This window comes from Anas acuta, chromosome 11 (genome assembly GCF_963932015.1).
Source record: "Anas acuta chromosome 11, bAnaAcu1.1, whole genome shotgun sequence".
Taxonomy (NCBI): domain Eukaryota; kingdom Metazoa; phylum Chordata; class Aves; order Anseriformes; family Anatidae; genus Anas; species Anas acuta.
Window position 1 is genome coordinate 22,288,956 of NC_088989.1, and position 22,949 is coordinate 22,311,904.

The 22,949-nt window shown below is 38.1% G+C and overlaps 1 long non-coding RNA gene across 1 annotated transcript; it reads left to right on the top strand.

Annotated features, from left to right (window-relative positions):
* The first annotated feature begins 14,057 nt into the window (after positions 1–14,057).
* On the top strand, positions 14,058–19,328 carry LOC137862407 (uncharacterized). The gene is made up of 2 exons (XR_011100243.1): positions 14,058–14,579; positions 16,568–19,328. It is a non-coding gene; the product is annotated as an uncharacterized lncRNA (long non-coding RNA).
* Positions 19,329–22,949: the final 3,621 nt, after the last annotated feature.

Genomic DNA, 22,949 nt, shown 5'->3' on the forward strand with positions numbered 1-22,949 from the left:
TGAAAATGAATACTTGCAGGAGGGTCTTCTCGGTCACTAGTCAAACATAAGTGATTCAAGACAAACAATGCCTTGGACAATTGCTCATCGATGTCCTTGATTTCTTTTAATTGTGCCTTTAAAACCTGATGTGATCATTCAACCATTGCTTGGCCCATGGGAGAATATGGAATACCTGTGATATGCTTTACTCCTCACATTTTCATAAGTTTTCTAACCCTTTTGCTGACATATGCTGGGCCATTGTCCATCTTGATCTGCTGTGGCATTCTCATAATGGCAGCACACACCATCAGATGTCTACACACAAGGTGTGCTTTTTCTCCCCCCTGTGCCATTGCCCATATGAATCTTGAAAAAGTATCAATACTCACATGCACATATCTTTTAGTACCAAATTCTGGCACATGTGTTACATCCATTTGCCATACCTCAAGTGCCTTAACACCCTGTGGATTAATACCCAAACCTAACCCTGGTCCATAATGACTACAGGAAGGGCACACTCTTACTATTCCTTTCACCTCTGTCCAAGTAAATCCAAGCATTCTCCAAAGACCCTTTGCATTCTGATGGAACATTTCATGTGACACTCGCGCATGTGCAAAATCACTCTCAGGCCTCTTCGTGACTATACTCATGAATTTGTCTGCTTGTGAATTACCTTCTGCTAATCCAATTGAGAACTGATGACTACGTATATGGATACCACAGCAAGGTGCAGTTCTCCCCTGAATGGCATCTTGCAGCTGCAGAAATAATCTGTCCCTCTTAGTGTACCATATCAAGGCATCCTCTATTTGTTTTACCACGCTGACAACATACAGAGAGCCTGAGACGATATTAATCAGCTTATGCATCCAGCATTGACAAGCCCGAACAACTGCAGACAATGCCAATGTTTGTAATGAATCCCCTGTCTCCTCCAGAATTATGTATTTCTCCCAACTTCCGTTCTCGTACCACACACTCACAGCTTTCCTACTTGCCGCACCTGCATCAGTGTATACAGTGCGACCCACCACTGGTCAGGACGAAAGCTGTGGTACTACCTGCCATTTATATGATCTTATAACTTGCCAGAGAGGCCCATTTGGAGTTCGGGAATGTACCAATCCCGGGTAATCTAACACAGCTTCTTGTAGTGGTATGGATTGCTGTAAACACCATTCCGAATGATCCTGAGTAGATCCTGAGTAGTATTAGGTAGACTAATATCTCCTAGTTCCTGCCCACTGATCTCAATACTCTCAGAGCAACCCTTACGTACTAACTCTGCAATAGCTTCTGCCTGTGTTTGAACACTCGTTTTTGGCTGAATTGATAGGAAAATCCATTCCAGAACTCAAAAAGGCCGCCCTTGCCATCACCTGTTTCATTTATGCTATTCCTATTACCCGTGCTGTTAGTCTCAGTGGCATCCTCCTGATACTGTTTCTGTCTTTGTCATCCTTTACTCTCCCCCTTTTCTTTTTGCCACTGACCAAGCACCACAAATGGATGAGACACATGATTGCTAATTAGGAAGGAGAGTGCAACTTCTGCTATACGTCTGCAAGCAGGGCCAGCTACAACCTTAGAAGCTATTTGTGAAAGAGCCTGCCATTGGTCATTTGTTAGTGTAATCTGCGGCCCTGCACTCATGCCCCGCAATAAAGGTAATAATATAGCTAAGTCATTATTAGTAATCCGTACAATGTGGCAACCCCACTGCATATTATCCATGAACATTTGTACATCTGTCAAATTATGTAACACTGTAGTTATATCACCGTTCATACATGTAAATAATACAGTGTAAAATATGTACCTGCTTTTGTAACTACAGCGCACAAAGACTGCACACTGTATTTCCTGAAGTTTGAGCCATTTTGATACATTCTGCCTCCCCTGATTTGTACAAAATGCTGTCATTTACTAAATTCACTAGAGAAACCCTATGGCCTACTGCCCTACATTACAGCGTGCTAATTAGATTTAAGAAGAGATTGGACTGTGCACTTAGTCACATGGTCTGAACTTTTGGGTAGACCTGTGCGGTGTCAAGAGTTGGACTTGATGATCCTTAAGGGTCCCTTCCAACTCAGGATATTCTATGATTCTATGATATTCTTCCACTACTGCATTCTAGATCAATGGGAAGAAAAAAAGGCTGTGTTCCATACTTCCCCTTTGTTTTTATACTTCAGCACCACAGCTAATGGCTCTTGTATTGAAACCCGATGCTGAATGTAATGAGATGCAAGACTCTTCTGCATCCATGCTTACTGTTTACTAACAAAATTGATGATGTCAGGAATTTAATTAGGTTGTTTCTAGCACAGAGATTTTAAACCATGAAATCATGATGGTGTCTAATCTTTTATTTGCTTGGATTTTATAAAAAATCCACAAAAAAAAAAAAAAAAAAAATCAAACTAGACACCATTCCTTTGTCACAGGAAGCTGAGCTTCTCAGGCTTTAAGAGTAATTAACACAAGCCGTTCTTTTTCCAAACCACACCACAGCAGCAACTGCCACTAGCACCACTGTACTTTAAGATTGTACCACTCTTTTTATTACAATCCTTACTTTCAAGGCTTTTAACTTAGCTGAAAAACAAGTCTCAGCCTCAAAATTGGCATATGTGCTCAAGTAACACCTTTTTAACATCAAAGTTGTTATAAGATTGCCTAGAGTTGGGGCACATTAGGGTACCTGTTGTCCCTGTTCCTACAGAGCACAGAAGAACAGGTGCAGGGACCATGGAGATTTCTGATGACTCTTGGTACAGCCTGGCCTTTCCCATCTGACCACCACTTTACCTTTTTTAACAGACTAGCAACATCAACTGTAACCAACAAGCAGAAAGTTTCTCCCTTGAGAAAGACCTAGATCAGAATACATCTTTCAAGACCACCTTTTTTTCCTCTCCATGATAGGAATTGGTTCCCTTTTGCTACCCTGGAGGTGGGCAGGAAATGCTGCTCTTTACCATCAACATCACTCTCGTATCAAACTCCAGGCCACTTGCTACACCTCCTGTTTGTGCTGGCTGCCAGCTGAGCAGCTGTCTATTCCTCACCCTGCACAAAAGCCACTCTGTGTGGTGGGGCCCTGGCGCCCCCAAGGAGAGTACCACCAGACAGGTGAGTGACACATGTGAGAGTTACTGTAACGCCCAGGGGAGAGCATGCCAGGAAGATTGGTCTGGTTCATCTCTACAAAAGAAGATATAACTGCTTTTGTCACTATTACCACTGAAGTTTCTTAATGTACAAAGCCAGAGGTGAAAAAGCAGTAGGATATCAGAGAGACTAAAGAACTTCATTAAACCCACACTTCCCAAAGTCATGCTTCTGGAGCCTTGACAGCTGCTTCTTTGTCATCAAGAGTAGAAATATCATGAAAGTGTCTGAAGTTCTAAGTGACAGCAATGTGGTCACACTTAAGTATAAAAATAAAAGGTATAACTTCAAAGAAAAAACAAGCTAGAAGTCAAACTTGAGAAAGTACATCACCACATGGAATTGCTAGATGCCCTAAAGAATTTTTCTGAACATATCCTATTGAATAGAAAGATGCTGAAAGGTGGATTGATAAATCAGTGGAGTTTTAAGGCAGTGCTTTGGTTCTGTCATCTAGGATAAAATATTTACTGCTACTTCACATAGCAAAATTCTCATGACTACAAACACTGAAAAGGATTATAGTGAGTTTTTTCTAATATAATGATTAAACTTTTGCTGAAGAATTCTAACTTTGTTAGTTTGGTCAAAACATTTGATAATCTTGGAAAAGTGCTTTGGTTGGGGGAGAAGAAACCAAAGCCATATTTTTTTCTGTTCCGATATGAAGTGAATGAGGACATGGACTCCAGATAGTCGAAAACCAGAGATCCTTTATTGTTCCAAACCAGATACTAGCAAGCATGGCTACAGACTTCTGATTGGTGCATTCCTTTTGATCACACGTAGCCCTCTATAGGCCCGTTCGAGCCTAGCATCTTCTTGTTATTGGTTCCCACTCCCTCTTATTCTGCCTTAGGTTACCACTCTATGCCCTTGAGTAACCTTCTTCTTAACCCTTAGTGCACCGCTGTATCATCAGCTCCAGTTTATCACCAAACGGGTCACCCATACAGATATGCTGTTTTTCACTATTATTTCTTAAACACTTTAATTTTCAGCTGAAAACTTATCAGGCAATCAAGTTTTTTTCAAAAAATGTTTGAACCTTGAAAACTATATATGACTTGATCCAAAAACTCTAAAGGCTGGTAGAACTAACCTGAAACAAAGATGTGATCATCCCACAGCCCAGAAAGACTGTGAAACTGATGCCCCTGAATAACCTGAACTAGCATGTTAGGAAGGCTCTGTAGACCTCCCCAGATCCCTTTAAGTCTAACTTATTCTGTGAACCCAGCTCAGCTATTCGGAGAGGTCTGAAGATAGTTTCCCATCTCTATATAGTACAGCCTTCAACTCTATGACAGAGACCAGACCCTGACAAACTCAATATCACTTCTCAGCAGGCTTGTGCCAGTTCTCCAGGGAGAAATAAGTAATTTGTTCTTTCCCGTAAAATCCAGAAGTAATAATTGAAGACACTTTTGGACAGAAGGTGGATGATTTTACAATTTTTTTTTTTTTTTTTTTTTTTTTTTGCGGTTCCACAAAACTCCATGGTGGACTCCATCTATTCACACGTACTTAAAATGGGATTAAAATGCAGTTGCAACACTCATTTATAGAAATCTTCCTTCCACCAAATTCAGTTGCTTCCTCAGGACTGGCCTTTGCACATCTTCACGTACTAAATTTAGGCCTCAATTGAAAAGCAAAGTCCACTTACCACATGGAAAGAGACAATTTTCTAGGGGAGCACTAGAAGCAACACTACTGCACAAGGTGCACCTCCACTGTGACCATGTAACAGCTCTGCCCAGCACTCTGAATGGAGCAACAGCTTTGTCATGCAGATTGTTTCCCATTTTTGCAAGTTAAGATTCCCAGGATGCATGAAACACTGCTAAGAGGACTCCTGAATGTCTCCAATCAAAAATGTGGACCCTCGGGGAGCTTCTGACCACACAGCTTTCTACATTTCAGCAATGATGCTACCAAGGTAATCCAGGTGCAGCTAGAAGTAACTCTAGGTTTTGAAAGGCTCAGTGACAGTCATTTTTCCAGAAACATTTTAAATAAAAGGTACCTTGTAGTTCATAAGTCACTTTAAAGCAGCAGGCAGAGATGACATTGAGGATGAATCTGAGAGTAAGTGTATTAAGTGAATGACAAAGGCTAGCCTAACTGAGCATTTAACTGCTTTGATCTTATGATAAAAAAGCATCCCCTTTAATTTTGTTCTGGGTTTATGTAAGCAATTTCTTTCTCTTCTTTATCACTTAACAACATGAATTTCTCCTGCACAGAGCTATGCCATTGTTCCCATCAGACTTCAGAACATGACTGTGCACTGTGTTATTACACAAAAAAGCGGAAACAGCAAGTTTTGGCATTCTGCCATTGCAATTTCACTTATTTTCATCTTAAGTGCAAACTGTTCTTTCCTTGGCAAAGAATAAGATGTGTGTGTTACAGCGGGGAGGGCAAAAATATGAGCTGAAAGTTGAACAGTGTACATTGTGCTCACCAGACTGTATTTTATGGGCTCAAAGTTACCCACTATCAGCTGATCTAAGACTCACCGTGGGAAAAAAAACTATCACATGGGAAGCAAAGTAGAAATACTTTGTGAAATCTCCCCTCCTTGAAACACTCAGGTAGTGAAGAATAACAATATCTTTTGGTCTTTATTTACTGTTGGTTGGAAGGTGGTATTTTAAGCATTAGTTTTGTCAAAGGACACAGAAGGCAGAGCAAAGGAGTTGTCAAAAGGAGAGGCGTAAACTCAGAACACTTGTTACTTGCTGCCTTCTACTCCACCCATTTCTCAACTGATTAGAATGAACATATGACAAGCTACAGGACCACTAGTCAAAAGAAGAGGGCTAGGAAAGAGACATAGCTTAATTTTATGGTAACTGGAAGGATCTTAAAATGATTGCTTAGTTGATGTACTCAAAAAAAAATGCAAAGCAGAATAGGTACATGAAGCCAAAAGAAAGGAATGCAGCTTTTCCCATCAAGCAAGAATTAAGGACTCCATGCTCTTTCCTCATGTTGGGCAAAGAAAAATAAACAGTAAGTACAAAAATGTTGCAGATGCATAATAAAACAATCAAGTCTCATAAGTTTACATATTTCCTCCACTAGAGTGATGCAGCAAAGGCAGGCAAATGGTTTCAGAGAGAAGGCAGATCAGCTGCAATTAATTTCAGCAGCAAAGAATCAGTAGCCTAAGACCAAAATAAACACATTTGTCTAAGTGAGGAGTATCTGGGTGGGCATCATCAGAATAACCCAAGTGTGATTCTGAAGAAATAAAATCCAGAAATTGATCCTAGGAAGTCTATAAATGATCATGACATGACTTTTTCAATTTGGCCTAAAAATCACCCTTATAATAATCTGGAAAAACAAAAACAAACAAACAAACAAAAAACAGCCAAACAAAAACAAAACAAACAAACAAAAAAAAAAAACAACAGGAAAAACAAAACAAAACAAAACTTTTTTTTCATTTGGTAGAAAATTCCCCAATTCATCTACAGATGTTATATCATCATTAGCAGTCACTGATGATTGCTTCAACTGAAGAATGAATATTACAGTACCATGTGCTCAGATACTAAATTTTCAAAACTAATGCCTAATCCTGGAATTACATCAGGTCTGCATTCAGTTTCTAGCTCAGCAACAGACTTGTGGGCTTACTGATAGCGGTAATGAAGGAACAGATGAGAGGATGAGCAAAAGACCCTTGGGCTATGATAACAAATTAAAGCATTAAAGCTTTCAAGCAGAATCTACATAGATCTCAATGGGAATTTTAGTTATAGAAAACCCAAGTTCTTTATACCTATGTCATCATAAGTCTTCAATAACTTCAGTCTTCTGGGACTATTTTCTGTGCAGTGGGACTGACATAACAGTTCTCACAACACTGCTATCTGCTCTGCAGCAAGATCTCAATTCCTAGCCCTACTAAAACAATGCCTAACACAATGGGGACTCTGAACTCATCCGAGAGCATCAATACTCTCAAGACATGTAGCAGTAGCATCCCACACAGGCAGCCTTTAAAGAGTCTTTCCCTGTACAGCTACGAAGACCATGCCCAAACCTCTCTCCCCATAAACAAAATGCAAAGAGAAGTGTTTAGTCACTTAAATGAGACTATTTGTCCTAATGATTCATTTAAACAAAATACTGTTTTATGATGGATAACTGTTTCCCATAATGAAGCATATTGGACACCGCACCCTAGGGAACTGTGTCCTGCTTTCCTGTTGTAAAGAACAAAATATTGTGTTGGCAGCCTGGGAACTTTCTTCTGACTGAACTGCTCCCTCTTTGTCAGCCTTGACTTGTATGTGGAGAAATGCAGTAGGCAGAGCCCCTGCACGTTCCACAGTAACGGGATCTGTAAGAACAGCCACTCAGATCTACACATATCTATGTGTATCTAACATTGAGCGTAAAGCACGTAAAACTTTGAGAAATAAAGACAAGAGGAAATTAATTCTGCTTTTGAATACTGCTACAGAACATCAGCCTGACCCAAAGATCTTTCTAGGTCTCCATGGTCATTTATAGGATAGGAATGAAAAAGTGCAAGTGAGAATAAGAGTGGAGTCACTGAAAATAAGAGTGAAGTCACATAAGGGTGAAATCCCTTTCAAAGATTGTCTTAACAGTTTTCCAAAACATTCCAAGCTATTTCTTTTCAAATTAATGCCTTGTATTAGGCTACAGTAAAACAGATGAAAAGGACAGTGAGAATTCCTTCATAAAGAAAGGAGGCATTGGATTTCTATGAGGTTGCCCAAAAACAGAGGCAAACATGAATTTTCTCCACTTAGTCTCTATAATACTTGTATTTCTTGTCCACTTGAGCAAGAGAGTGATCTTTCTGCAGGTCCTAATTCCACTTGCAGATGTTTCCAAACAAGCTGTTATCATGCTCAGAGCACCAGCACTGGTGTTTTTGCCTGGGACAAGACACAAACAGAGCAAGAAAGACTACAGGGAGCTTGTCACCCTTGTATCCTATTAATGTTGGAGAGAAGGATTGATAGCCCTTTCTGGACTAGCAGTAATTACTCCTCAACAAAGAGGCATTTTGGAGAAATGTCACATGACACTGAGAAGTTGTGCTGTAAGCTGTGGCTCTGATGACTCGGCACTTAGCATCACTGGAATTTCATTTTAGTGGTTCCTTCACATGGCTTTTCCTTATTATGACATAAAAAGGATAAAGGCAGCAAATGATTATAGCACCTCTGTATTACCTACAGATGCATGCAGAATCTGAAATACCATTTCAGACTGTGATACCTTCCTGCACTCATTCTGCCAGCCTCTGAATGTTACTATGCCTGATGCATGTCTAAGAGCTCACTTGGTTATAGCACATCACTAGACATGGGGAAACAGGATGCCTCTGGGATTTAGCATCTAAGTCTCTTGTTCCTACTGCTGCACAAGAAAACACAAAACTAGAAAGGTAAGTTGAGCTTCCTGCAATTTGACAAACTGTATGAGGCTGTCACTGTAAGTACAAGAGAAGTGCCTGGCCCAAATGCTGCAGCCCACCCAAGAGACTGATAAAAGCCTGCATTGTAGCCTCCTCTAAGCAATTAGCATCATGCTGCTCTGAGCTGGTTTTGGAACTAGTTCAGGAACATGCACACATGATGTAGCCACAACAGCAGGAGGGGTGTACTTAATGATACTGAAGACTGTGCCTCTTAAAGAGCAGCAAGGGTATGGTCCAGCAACTAAGTTTCAGGCTTTTGGTTTATCCAATTGTGCCAGGGTGAGCATAGGATTCAGAGCCACTTTGTGCTGATTTTAGGAGCTTGGAGTAAAGGGACAGAACTTCAGAAGTTGCCCACTAATCAGTAGTGATCCACCCTCTGACTTTTCTAGAAGCAGATGGACTAATTTGGATATAACACCCTGGAACTTCATCCACCCTATAGCCATAGCAAAAAGTTAATAAGGACTCAAATTATTTATTTTTGTTATCCACTGAAGTTTAAATGTATTGCAATGGGACCTCTTCCTGGCAGTCCTAATGCTGTCCATTTATTTACCAAATGGCTGGAGAACCATTTTGTGAAGTTTTCTGCAAAGTCTCCCAATATTTCAGCGACAGGGGTACATGGCTTGAGTTGCCACTTAACAAATGCATTGCTGCTCATCTCAGTGAGATACCATTAATTAGCTGCAGACAGCACCAACAGGTTTTAAACTACCTTTACTTATTTGGGGGGAGGCTAAGGGGTGGGAAAGGGAGCACAGAGGACACACCAAATTAGTCTGATCCACACTGGACAGGAAACAGAGGTAGCAGATGTTGGTATGCTATGGCCTCAGTTTCACCACTGTTCCAGTAAAGATAATGTAAGTAAAATTTAACTGAAGAAAAAAACAGATGAGAAAAGGATTCATCTGTAATAGCTACCAGCTATGCTCTAGCAGTTTTTCAGACATTAAAACCAAGGATTAGCATGTCAGCCTGAGGACAGTGCAGCTGTACTAAGTGCCAGCTGAAGGAAGTTCTCCTTCAAGCACCAGATTCTTCTCCACAACAGACACCACTCAGTTGAAAACCAGCACAGCTCTGACAGGATGGGGCACTTCGCTTTCACAGGTGATGGGCACCACCCATACAGAAGGGATAAGAGAACAGTAGAGCAGTTTAAATATATTAGGTATATTAGATAGGCCCTTAATACCTGGATAGCATACAGTTATACAATACTTAATTGGGCCTCAATTATGATTTTCATGACTGACAAGAACAACCCACAAGAAACATCCAATGTCTCCCTGTAACAAGGGAGCCTGGACAGTCAGATGCAAATACCACCTAATCCTTACATTTCCAAAGTTTCTAATGCTAGAAATAGTATTAAAGAGAGGCAAGGAACCAAGATGATGGCTCAGACTGCAAATGCAGCAATGAATAGCTAATGCAGAAACCAGATACTGTGCTTTGTGAATGGAGGAATTGTGACTTCAAATCTCGGGACAACTAACAGGGAAAACCCTTGGAACTAACATGACCCCAATGATAGCTAGGAAAAGTGGCTGAAGAATGAGAGAAGAGGTTAAACCATCAGCAAAGTGGTCTCAAATCAGGGGAAGATGATATAGCAGGAAGGAAGATGCTGTTTCGGTTAGCAACCGACTATTATCCTGCTTCTCAACTGATCCTGGTTAATTTATGACTTCCAAGAAATAAGGCTGTAAACATGAAGCATGCTACCAAGCTGAGGGGTTCAAATATGTCTTTTAAAAGTAGCCATGATCTATAAACCTACCCTTTTCTCTTAGAATCATAGAATATCCTGAGTTAGAAGGAGCCCACAAGAACCTCCAAGTCCAACCCCTGGCTCTACAGAGAACCAACCCAAAAACAAACCCCATGTCTGACAAAATCGTCCAAATGCTTCTTGATCTCTGGCAGGCTCGGTGCCATGCCAACTGCCCCAGGGGAACCTGTTCCAGTGACTGACCCTCCTTGTGAAGAACCTTTCCCTAAAACCCAGCCTGACCCTCCCCTGTCCCAGCTCCATGCCATTCCCTCGGGTCCTGTCGCTGTCCCCAGAGAGCAGAGCTCAGTGCCTCTTCCTCCGCTCTCCTCACGAGGGAGCTGCAGGCCACCATGAGGTCTCCCCTCAGCCTGCTATGCAGGCAAGGCTGAATGAACCCAGACCTCACCCGCTCCTCATACATCTCGCCCTCCAAACCCTTCACCATTTTCATAGCCCTCCTTTGGACACTAATAGTTTTACGCCATTGTATTGTAGCACACAAAGCCACACACAGTGCTTGAGATGAGACTGCACCACAGCAGAGGGGGAAAATCCCTTCCCTCAACCAGCTAGCTACACCATGCCTGATGCACCTGAGGAGACAGCTGGCCCTTTTGGCCAGGGCACACCGACACATTCATCTTGCCATCAACATGAGAACCCAATTTGTGACTGACATGCGAAGTAAGAGTCCTGGCCAGCACAGCAGTTGAATGTGAATAGAAAAACAAGGCACTTGAATTTAGTCTTTGTCCTGTACCCACAAATTCCCTTTCTTCTGACTAATCAGACACAAAAAACACTCTTGGAACTAGGTGTCATGGCTGATGAATGTTAGGTTGATTATCAGGGACAAGTTGTGCCAAGGGATATAATGATGAGCTGATGGATTCTGAACAGGCTTTTCTTTATTCACATTAGGCTTTTGTGGCTCATGTCCTTTACCAGGAAAGGAAGGAGCTGAACGGTTCTCCCCCCTGAAAAATCCTCAGCAAGAGAAAAACAAACAAACAAACAAACAAACAAACAAAAAAAGGAAAAAAACAAAAACAAAAACAAAAACAAAAACAAAAAAAAAAAAAAAAAAAAAAAAAAAACAAAACAAAACACAACTTTTTCTGATGAGGAACCTATTCTTCCACTCCCCAGCTTTCTTGCTAACATGCAAACATCAAAAGTTACATGCAGGATGAGATCATGTCGGTGATCTCAATCTGAATGTTACCATATGGGTTAATAATTTTGCTGGCTTCCAGACTGGAAGTAGTTTAAATTTTCCGTAAGTTCAGCAGCTCAATGTAAGAAAACAAAACACTCCCTAAATTTTAGACAATCTCTGGTGCAATTCCAGTGCAATCAAAGAAGCCACATGATGCAAAAAAAGTAGCAATTTCTTTGCATCTCAGACAAGATTAAGGTTACATGGGCCATATATACAAAAATTTTCTTCCAAGTCAAAAATGAAACTAAACATTGACAAAAAGAAAACTGGTTCAGGCTACATTCAAATACTACACTTATATTTGTTAACACCTACATTTCATATACATCAAGGACACAGTAATGAAATAAAATACTCAAAATCTCATTCCTGCCCCAAGCCATGATCAAATTTAATCCTAAGGTAAGGTTTTCCATTTTTTAAAATATATTATATAACTGGATCTGAAATTTGCATATGTGCACATCAGCTGTAAATAGCTTACAGCAATGGATTCTATCTATGGGTAGTAACTGAGGTCTGGAGTCTGGTTTTATAACCCTTTAGAACTAGAGGATTATGCTCATTATTATTAAAAAACAAAAACAAACAAACAAAAACAAAAGCAAAGCAAAACAAAACAAAAACAAACAACAACAACAACAACAAAAAACCACTAAGGTCCCTTCTATTGAAGGGTTTGGACTTTTTTGGAAATGTAACCTATTGAAATCTTTATGCAATATGAAATTGTTCTGGTACACTGTACTCGTGGAAGCAGATAAAGCTTTTAGTGAGATGGAGTTTTCATTGCTTTTGCAGTGAAACATTGTTGAAATTAACAATTCTCTGTGTAAGAGTTCAGGAAAATGAAGGAAGAAATAATGCATGTAATTCTTCCGAACTTTGTAGATGGAATAAGTACAATAAGAATCAAATGACATAATGAGAATTTAATATTTTTAACTACTTAAGTAGACTTTTGTAGTATTGTGCCTCTATAAATAGTGGTGATAATTCTCCCTGTACAAGTTTGGCAGTGTTGTCAGTAGCTTGCTATATGTACTTAGTTGCATAGCAAAGCTTATTAATTGTCTAATATAAGGCATAGTTCTTGCCTGTAACTTTGCACAGGACTTATCACAGTAGAACCATCTCTTCTCAAAAGCAGCTCAGTACATTTACAATCTTAAAGCCATTGAAAATATACAGCCAGCAGGTCTTTCCAATTACTGTGGAAGAACAAGCACAGGGAGTACCATCTGAATATGACAGGGCATTTCTTTACTGTGAGGGTGACAGAGCAGTGGAACAGGTTGCCCAGAGAGGCTGTAGAGTCTCCTTCTCCGGAGATACTCAAAACCCACCTGGATGCCATCCTGCACAATGTGCTTTAGGTGATCCTGCTTGGCAGGGGGGTTGGACTAGCTGATCTTCAGAAGTCCCTTCCAACATTCCGTGATTCTGTAACAGAAAGTAGCATGAAACATTGAAGCTGTAACTCACGTGCTTCTCCAGCAATTCATTTTCTGCTACTGCTTCTTAGAAAGCTACAGAGGAGGTAGAGCTGATGAGGGCAGGGAGGTATAAAGAGATCACTTCAGTTAAAGCTTCTTAAAACTTAACATGAAGCACCCTTGACATAGTCTCTGTCTCACAAACCAAAAATAAGTAAACAGTATACTTTCATTGAAAAGTATAAAAAACTATTGAACAGAGGACTTCAGTAAGAGTGAATGAAACTTATAAGAAATATCTTATTCTTCCTGTTGTTCCATCCCCTCCCCTCCCAGACTTTGATAGTTTTTCCAGAATTAGGTATGTTATTTTCTGAAACACAGTAGAACTATGTATTTATTGTTGCTAACTACATTTTATAGCATAAGCTGTAGTCAATTTCTGACTTACACCTGTTCGGTGACATTTCACTATCAGCTTGTTCAAATGTCATTAAATACAGTATTTTTAGTAGTTAAGCATCAGATTTCCCATCTCTACTCAGTGAATTATTTTTTACTGCTCTTTTAACATGTCAAAGCTGATCACTCTGAGCACTGCTAGACATTTAGTGGGAACATGTAACCCAGGAGGGATTGGGAACAACAGAGGAGTGAAACTTGCAGAAACAGTAAACAAGCTGTTGTATTAGCTTGCAATTTCATAGAACAGTCCAATTAGGCAGGTTCTAACAGAGCAACATTTAAGTACTTTGTTCAGAAACTATGAGCTAGAGGTTTTGTTGACTATTGGGACTTAACTGGCTGCAATACTATAGTATCATTTGAGATGGAGGTAATGGACATCAGTGAGAAACTGAAGTTGTGAAGTTACCATAGTAACTTCCGCAGTAGATATTCTTATGACTCTTTTAAAAACATAGTGGTACAACTATAAGCACAGTTAAAAGAACTGCATCTCTATCAGTGAACATGGTACAGAGCAGTGTGCTTATTCTATAGCATGTGAGAATTATTTCCTGGCTGGATGAAAACAATAGAAAATCATTACTTCTAGAGTAGAGTTCTTTACGGAGAGATGAAATGTGAAACTAGTGCACTTGGAAGCTGAGGGAAGAATATTACTGAAGAGGAAAAATAAGGCATGGAATGGTTGAAATTTACAGGAGATTGATTGTATGAGAAGCTGGTGGTTGGGTCATAGATGGATCTAAATGTGAATCATTCTTATGATTAAGGACAAAAAAAATCTGTCATTGCAATGAAATTAATCTGATAGAAAGGTAGTTATTTTCTTTACATCTATCAGAAATGATTGACTTCCTTGGCAATTAATAGTGAAAGCTTTTATTTTATGCAGACTTTTAATTTTGATTTTCAACAACTACATTGGGCAGAATACATGGAACACTACTGCATGGGAACAAAGAAAGATGCATTGAAGGAAGAAATGTCTGGCCTCCCTGCAGCTTGGAAACACTTGAATAAGTAAGTGTGCATCTTATTTTTGTTTCTCTGTCTTTGTCAAGTTTTGCTTTTCCATTTTATAATTTACTCTTCTTTATAGCACTTGTTTAGTTCCACCAGAGTTCTTCTATTCCAGGCATATTGTCTAAAGCATTTCCTAATGCTTTTGTCAGGTGCCATCTTTCTTCTTTCATTTGTAGATCTTGCTTTGTTCTCTGTATTAGTAATCCTAGTATGTCTGGGTTTATGCATATAGCTCTGATCACTAGTGTATACTGGAATCCAGGTTTCTGATGTTGTGTATACTTCCTGGAACATCAAAAAGGTACACAGTAATATGGGGTAATAATGGTTTGTTCAACTACAGTGGTTTAATACAACAATAATTGTTTCTTTTGGGAACATGACTGCTGGAAGCAGGCAATTAAACAGGCATGGACTTCTCACCTCAGCACAGGAAACTTTGATGTTGGTGCTGTAAGATGAAGTCTTTTAGCCTCTTATCTGTGGCTTAATTTCTCCAATTTGAATGTGTTGTAATTATTCAGAACTTTGATGGCATAGTTCCATTTGTTTTATTCTTGGGCGATTCATAGAGACAGTTGATAATCTTTTTGATTTTTCTCTTTAAAGAATGAAAAAAAGAACAATTTATCTTCTTCTGCAATATTGCTTATCTGTTATGCTGACAACCTGAAGGAAAGTGGACTAGATCATCTTCAAAAGAGATTGGCATGGCACAATCTCAGTGAGAATTCTGGCCAAACTTGCCAGTGTTAACCTTACAACAGCATATTCAGAGACACAGCTGTAATACATGCATGTAATATACACATGGTACAGCAACAAAGTAATCTGAATTTATGTGAGAAATTATGGGCTTCAGCTAGATGTGTTGTAGGCCTGAATTACACATTTACAGGCAATTTTTAATGAATTAACACTGATAGAATAAAAAGATTGAAAAAAAGTGAGGGATCTAAAGGACTAAGTGAATATACTAGTATGTTTACTTTGACTACATTTTTCCTGAATTCTCTTATGATGTGTCTCTTTACAAAAAAAAAAAAAAGAAAAAAAATACAAATAAATTTAAAATCTCAAATATACTCTTTAAAGATGGTGATCTTTGATAATGGTGGGCATAGCTGAAGAGGTGTCCCCTTCTAGTTTTGGACTTAGATGCAGTTCAGAAATGCGCTGAATACAATTGACATTCTTTGTACAAAGGATCATGCCAAAATAACACCCAGTATGCCTGCACAGTGACATAAGGCCAGTGAGTATTTTCTTAAGAAGAGCTGCCTTTCAAATACAAATTGTTATGGTTTAATGAACCAAAGATCTCATGTTCTTTTTAAGAAATCTGAGCAAATTCTGGTTTCAAGTCATCTTGGAGCTTCTATTTTTACATGAGAAGGTTGCTAAAAATCACAGATACCCTAAAACAGCACTTCCTTTTTCCTAATCCTTAAAGGATTAAGAAGGAAGTTCTCTGAGAAAGAACGAGTTTAAAATTGCCATGGAGACTATGAACTTTGCAGATGGAAAAATCTTAAACTTTTTTGTCAGCAGTAATAGATGTTTTTACAAATACATCATTTTAAATACATACCTATAAGTGCTAGGAAGGGAGCTAGGGTGAAATTAGCCTGGTTTTGGGTGAATGGCTGTCTTAAGGTGAGTCAATGTGGCATTCAAAGGTTTTACCAAGCAAATTCTGAAGCAGTAATATAAGTAGTTAGCTACAAGGCTGGTTCTATTCCTGAATTTTCACGCTTCTCTTTGAGCAGCGAACAATTGAAAAGGCCTTCTCTGCTTGTTCTTCAACTTACTAGCTTACTTAATGCACTAACTTAATATAAATTTAATAAAGTATCTGAGTTGAATAGATGAACAAATTAAATTCTACATTAGAAGTTATTTTAATGTTCTTTTCCCTGTAGTTCTTGGTACCTTGGCTTTTATGTTTTGTTTTGTTTTCTTTTCTTTTCTTTTTCCCCACTTAGGTTAAGGAATATATGTTATGGATTCAATACAAGTCTTGTGATCCTGATCTGGCGTATCTTTATTGCAAGATCACAAAAGGCGAGAAATATCTGGTACTTTGTGGTTAGTCTGTCTTACAAGCTCCTCTCGTACTTCAGAGCCTCCAGTACTATGAGATACTGAAGAAGAGACCTGAACATTAGGGCATGTATGCATATGGTGGTCTAACTACACAAAGCCTGTAATGTAATCATCTCACACTTTGTAAAAGCATAATTTCATCTTAAATTGGAGTGCAAAATATGTGGTATGGTATATGTACTGTTAGTTGTATATCTTCCAGAAGACATAGAAAATAAAATGGTCAAGTGCCGGTCTCAATTGGCATTAGACAAGTATTTAAATAACTTTAATTCATTGACCTGGGGAGAGAATGTTTTAGACCACTGACCAACATAACTGTGCAATTTGGAACGTTTTGATTGAAGTCTGCCTTAACATACTTATTTTTTTCTTTTAATTTTTACACCACATTGAGGAAGGTAAATATTGTCATCGTAATTGCTAGTTATTGACCTATTTATTTGAAATCCTAAAACTACAAAGGATTTTGAGTTTCAGAAGTGTATAAAAGCGGGTGGATATCCTGGAAAAAACTAGTGGAGGACTTCTATAATTTCTTTACTTTTGCCACTTCTTCCCTTCTCAAAGTAGGGTCATAATGGTGACTACTTTGCTTTTAAAAGGAAAAAAAAAAAACCTCCCGTCATTATGGAAAAGCCTTTTGTCCTATCTGTTTTTCAGAATGCACTCAGTGATTCAGTTCTGTGATCAAAATTAGCCCAAAATTTTGCTTAAAATCTGTGTTTGGCAGCATGAGCAATTTGCTTTTCCAAAAGCAGAACTGATCTTATCATTGAAAAGATGCAAGGGAACATTACCATGAGGGGGGAAAATATTAATTGATCAACCATCCTCTTTTTTTTAGTGATTTTTGTTGGGAATACAGAGCCAGCACTTGATTGTTACATTTCCGACTTCAAAAGGTAAATGTATTTAAAAAGAATTTATTATGCCTAGTTGATGCTTATGTTACTGGTAACTGTAGTTGGACAAACTGTAGGCCTTTATTGATAGATAGCTGTTCTTAAATTCTAAGTAATGCTAGCAAATACTTCATGAATTAATAGCTTTTTAAAAACTCTGAGCTATGAAATTTGATGCATGGATAAACCAATGCATAAGCACACTCTCATCCCTGCCCCAGTAAAACCGTTTTGTTTCACTGGGCAAGCAGAGCAAGAGACATCTTGCTTCAAAGTTTGAAATATGTTAATAGTTTTTCATCTATTACTTAGGTTTCTTCAGATTTAAACCTAATAATTTAAACTTTTTCTGTGTAATTTGTTTTGGTAGGTAAAACTCAGACAAATAACAAGTTGTAAGAAAAGCCTGAGTCCCTGTTTAAGGCAATACATAAAGTTTCCTTGAAACTCTGGTTGCACAGAATTCTATTTGAGAGCACTGTTCCTCTTACTGATGCACCCTTGCCCAGTGTTTGTTCATTAAAATCAATTTATACTGTGTGTGAATGTTCTGGAATCTGCTTGGAAAGGCAAATAATAACTTAACTACACAAGAGCTACATTTTACTTGCCCTTGGTAGTTTTTTGTCCTATTTGAATTAAGTATGTAAAGAACTTATTTTGCTATTCTTGTGGAAACTTACTTTAAAGAGAACACCTTTCATGCAGGTATATATCATTTTGAAAAGATAATGGCTTCCTTGTTGAAGCTAAGTATTATGTAGTTAGTAGTTCAGCTGTAATTCCTTTTTAAATTGTTCTGTGTGTGTATATATATGTAAGGCTAGCAATGGAAAGCCTAAATGTTCTGGGACCACACCTTGTGTGAGAGACCTGACTGTGGCTGAAAATAAATTATGGCTTCTGTGACTGAAGATGTTATCCTTTAACAAGTACAATAGGTATGTTACATTTTAACTTACCTCCCCAGACTTCTTACTAGATCTGAAAGTATGCTTAAGCATTCCTGCACTGCAGACGTTTTTTCAGAGGTGACTACAATCCAATGATGTCCCTCTACCTGTGTTGGCATGTGACTGAAGTTTGCAAAAATGCATGCATCATATTCTGAAAATTATGTCTATGAAGCAGTTGACTTAGAATTTTTGTTCTTTATCACCATTATACGTGATACTTTTAATGTTGATTTGTTAATACTGGGAACTATGAAGCCAATTAATTGATTATTTCTGATCCATACTGCTTAGGAATCTATTCTGTTGACTATGAAACTGAAGAAAAGAATTGCTTCAAATGTAAGGACACGTAACCTCTACTCCTTAAACACTTGGCAGTTTAGAAACCCACCTTTCTCTTTGGAGGTTGTGGTTATGTATCTGTTGACTATTGGTATCTTTACCAAGTGGATGTTGGTAATGGATGTTGGTCAGAAACAGACTTAAACTTTATTTTGATAGAGAAAGTTTGATTCACTGTACTGACTAGGAGGTTACACAAGGTATTCTAATTGGTTAGGTAAGAGAAGAAGTTGAAACAAGAAACAACTTGGTCACTTAACAGTTACTGGTATTTAAATTTGGGACCAGGGAAAATCTGCTTTTTCCTGTAATGTTTTTCTGCTATAGGAACACACGTTTGGAAACAAATGCTAAATCTGTGAGCTTTTATAAGATAAACAGAAATATTGTGTGCCTTTGTTTGTAAACCAAAAATAAACAAAACCCCTTAAAATGTTGTTAGTGTTTATTGCATTTTTGCATGGTTTTAGTGTAATTTGTAGAAAATAGCTAAAATGTATAAATTCTGTCCTACTATACATATACATGAACATGTTCTTTCCCTTACAAGAGACTTGGAAAATCAAGTTAATGGCGAAAATTGCACTTAAAAATCAAAAAAGCAATCCAACAACACCTTCTTTCTCTCCCAGCATCCTCCCAAATCAACCCAAAAATAATCAAAAGGTAAAAAATTAAATCTTCATGAGGTGATAACGAAACACGTGGTGCATGGTCATGGAAACTTTTTGAACTTCAGGTAGTTTTCTCTTTACTGTTACTGTCATCTCACTTGTAATATCAATTTCAGTTTTGCTTAAATAGGTAGGTGCTTTTTCACATAAGTTAAAGGAGCCCTGTAGTTTAGCAGTAGCTTGTGGATTACCATTTCAACAACTGCAAGCAACCACAGCTGTTGTAGCATCTACATTTTTTGGTGAGGTAGAGGAAAGTACCATTGTTAGTGTATTACCTAAATGCGGTGGCTTAGTCTGTTTGGCTTCTGTTTAAAATGTTAATTGCTCAGAATCCTCAAACTTAATGGATAACAACCTTAAGGTGCTATCCCTCATGTTTTGTGCTGTTAAACATTTTGCCCTTTCTGTGTATTACATAATGTATTTTCAAAAATGATGTACAGGCTGATAGTGGTAACTTGAATCTGGAAAGTATTCTGTACAGTGTTGGGAAGCATAACTCTTCATAATACCTTTTTTTACATATTTCACAATCTGCTGAGACTAAAAGAGAAGTGAAACAGTAACCAGAGAAAGGCTACTCAGGAAAAATGTGGTTTGCATTAAAATGTGTTTTGCTGGTTTTCCATCTCTGTGCCAACATATGTGAGATTTGTTTGGGGTCATTCATTGTGTGTTTGAATAAATCCATAGAAATTTTAAAACAGCTTCAAAGGAGCTAATATGTATTGTCTACCCCAAGTTTTAAAATATACTATAACTGTAAACTTAAACACAAAAGTTGGCAGGTACTTTAAACTCTAGGTTTTCTTGCTTTCTTTTTCTAGAGCATTCTTTAGAGCTTCTTCAGACACCTTTGTCTTCCTTTCTGTCTGGAGATGACTGCAAGTTAAAGGCTATTTAACCAAACTAACTTAACCAAACTGAGCTACTTCTGTCATCCTGAACTAAACGTAACCCTGTGCTGCTTTTTAGATATTTGTTGTCTTCTCTAATGCTATACTGGAGCTTCAGTGCATAGTTGATATGTACTTTGGCTTTCTTTGCTTTGCAACCACTATGACTTACTGATAGTAGTTATACAATTGGTGATAGTAATTATACAATAGGTTTGTGTGGAATATTGAACAGTGACAGCTTTGAATGGCTTTTATTCTGTACGTGTGTGCTCTTAATTCAGCTATATTCATTAATTGCAGGTGTAGCAATTATTACCAGAAGCTTTTAATTTCATTCTAATTGATTTTTATTTTTTTCAGGATGGTAATTCTGTAGTTACAAACAAACAAACAAACAAAAAGATAACATCCTGGTGTAGAAGCAAGATCTACTGATTTTTTTTTTTTATGGACACAAGGAAAATTAAAGCATTAACTTTTATCCTAAGTCATTATCAAATTTCCATAAGGTTCTTTGAGGAAGTGAAAAGTTAAAAACCACTGCTTGATTAACCTTTTATGGATATAGGAAAAGCATTAAATCTTCAATTGCTCTTGGCTCATAAAGTATGGCATACAAAGGACATATGGGACAGTTCTATCTGTACTGTAGAAACAGCAGTTTGGCCTCTTACCAGAAGGGTCAGAAAGTAGTTGTACTCTTGTTTTTTGTTGACAGAAGTCTTATTTACTAATTGCACTTCAGTGCAAATTATTTAATGCTTAGCCACTATTAACTTTAAAGTAGCATGTTAGCCTTAATCCAGATTCAAGACAGTGTCATGTACCTGAAAATTTTTATCCTTATGAAGTTCCATATTTCATCTGTTCCTTCATTTCTGATGAAATTATCTCAGAAATGGATGTCTAGAGACATAAATAGTTATTGTTTTAGACACATAACTAAGGTGGAATTCAAGAATCTGAAGTTAGGAGGCACGATTTGCTCTATTATAGGTATTTTCTTAGTAAGATTCAGAATCATAAGGCAAATGTTTAAAATAATCAGGGTCTTCTCAAAAGCAGTCATACTGCAGGGTGGAGAGAAATATATCCTTTGGAAGTGGAAGGAAATAGTATCAAGACTGTTCCCATCATTCAACTGTCAGTATTTGTTCTCATTTTAATAGGTATGTGGCGTGGCTGTATTGACACTGTTCTGTGGATTGTAATTTGCATTGTATATAAAGCTTCTTGTCCAAGAAGATAAATCAGGGAGCAGAAGTTAACTCTTAGTCTGAGTAAGTCTGTCATTAGGTAGGTTCTCACTTAATATACTCTCATAGGACAGTAGTCATTCCAAGTTAAGGGACAGCAGCTAAGGAGATGCCTGTTTACAATATTGCTTACAGTGCATGGAAACTTGCGGAGTCTGTGGAAGCTGAGATCTTTTTCACAATTTATGGTATAGAAACTTTTTTGCAAGTTTATTTACACGACATAAAAGGCAGCAGTGTGTTCCTCAAACACACATTAACCACTCCTATGCAATATCTTTTCAAATGGGCTTAAAATGTATCATATACTTCAAGGAGCTAACAGATCTTGAACAAATTGCGTAGGCTAGAACAAGACATCTTGGTATCTACTGCAAGTCCTTAGCAGGAAGAATGGACACTTCCAGATCCATTTGCTGTACTGTTACACTTTCTTGCTTCATGTTCCCTCAAGGACATCTTGTTCAACACAATTTTTAAATTGTAAATTAATAGGTAAGTATAATTATTCAGCTGTTAGTCTAGCTTTTTCTTTGCCTGTATCTTTCAAATCCATCTTACCTTTTCAATTTCACACAGGCCCTCCCAATTTTCATCAGCAAGATGCTTTTTGTTGCATAAAGCACACAGCACATACTTTCAGAGTTTTGTGCATAGTAACTAGGAAAAGGATTCAAGTCTAATATAGGCCAGAACAGCACAATCCTCCTGAATCTGATGAGCCTTCACAGAGTAAACTGTGAATCAACAACATATGCTATTCTGACTGTTAATGTGATGTTTTCCAAAACTGCAAGTGAAAGACCTCTCTTCTAATGCTGTGTTGGAGGATTCATAAAATAATTTCTCACTACATTGTTCGTTTGTTGTCAGAGCACTTGTCTGTAATTCTGTATCTTTTATTTAACAACAGATAGCTTAGGACTCACAATCATCACTCATCTCTATATCATACTGTACAAATGACAATCCTGTAGGTTGCTTCTGTGTTTGGATTTTTACTCTCCCATTTCTGAGGGCGTGCTTTTTTTGGCTTCTCGGGTTTCTTCCTCCACTCAAGTTTTACCATTGGTTCCTATGCTCTTGCCACCCACTCAGTTGACTGACCCTAGCCATAGTGCTAGGCTTACTGAGATTAAAAAATGGTATGCTTTTGATGGTAAACACTTCTTTAATTCCAGGCACTGAACACATCGGGAAATTGGCCAGTTTGTTACTTTAAGAAA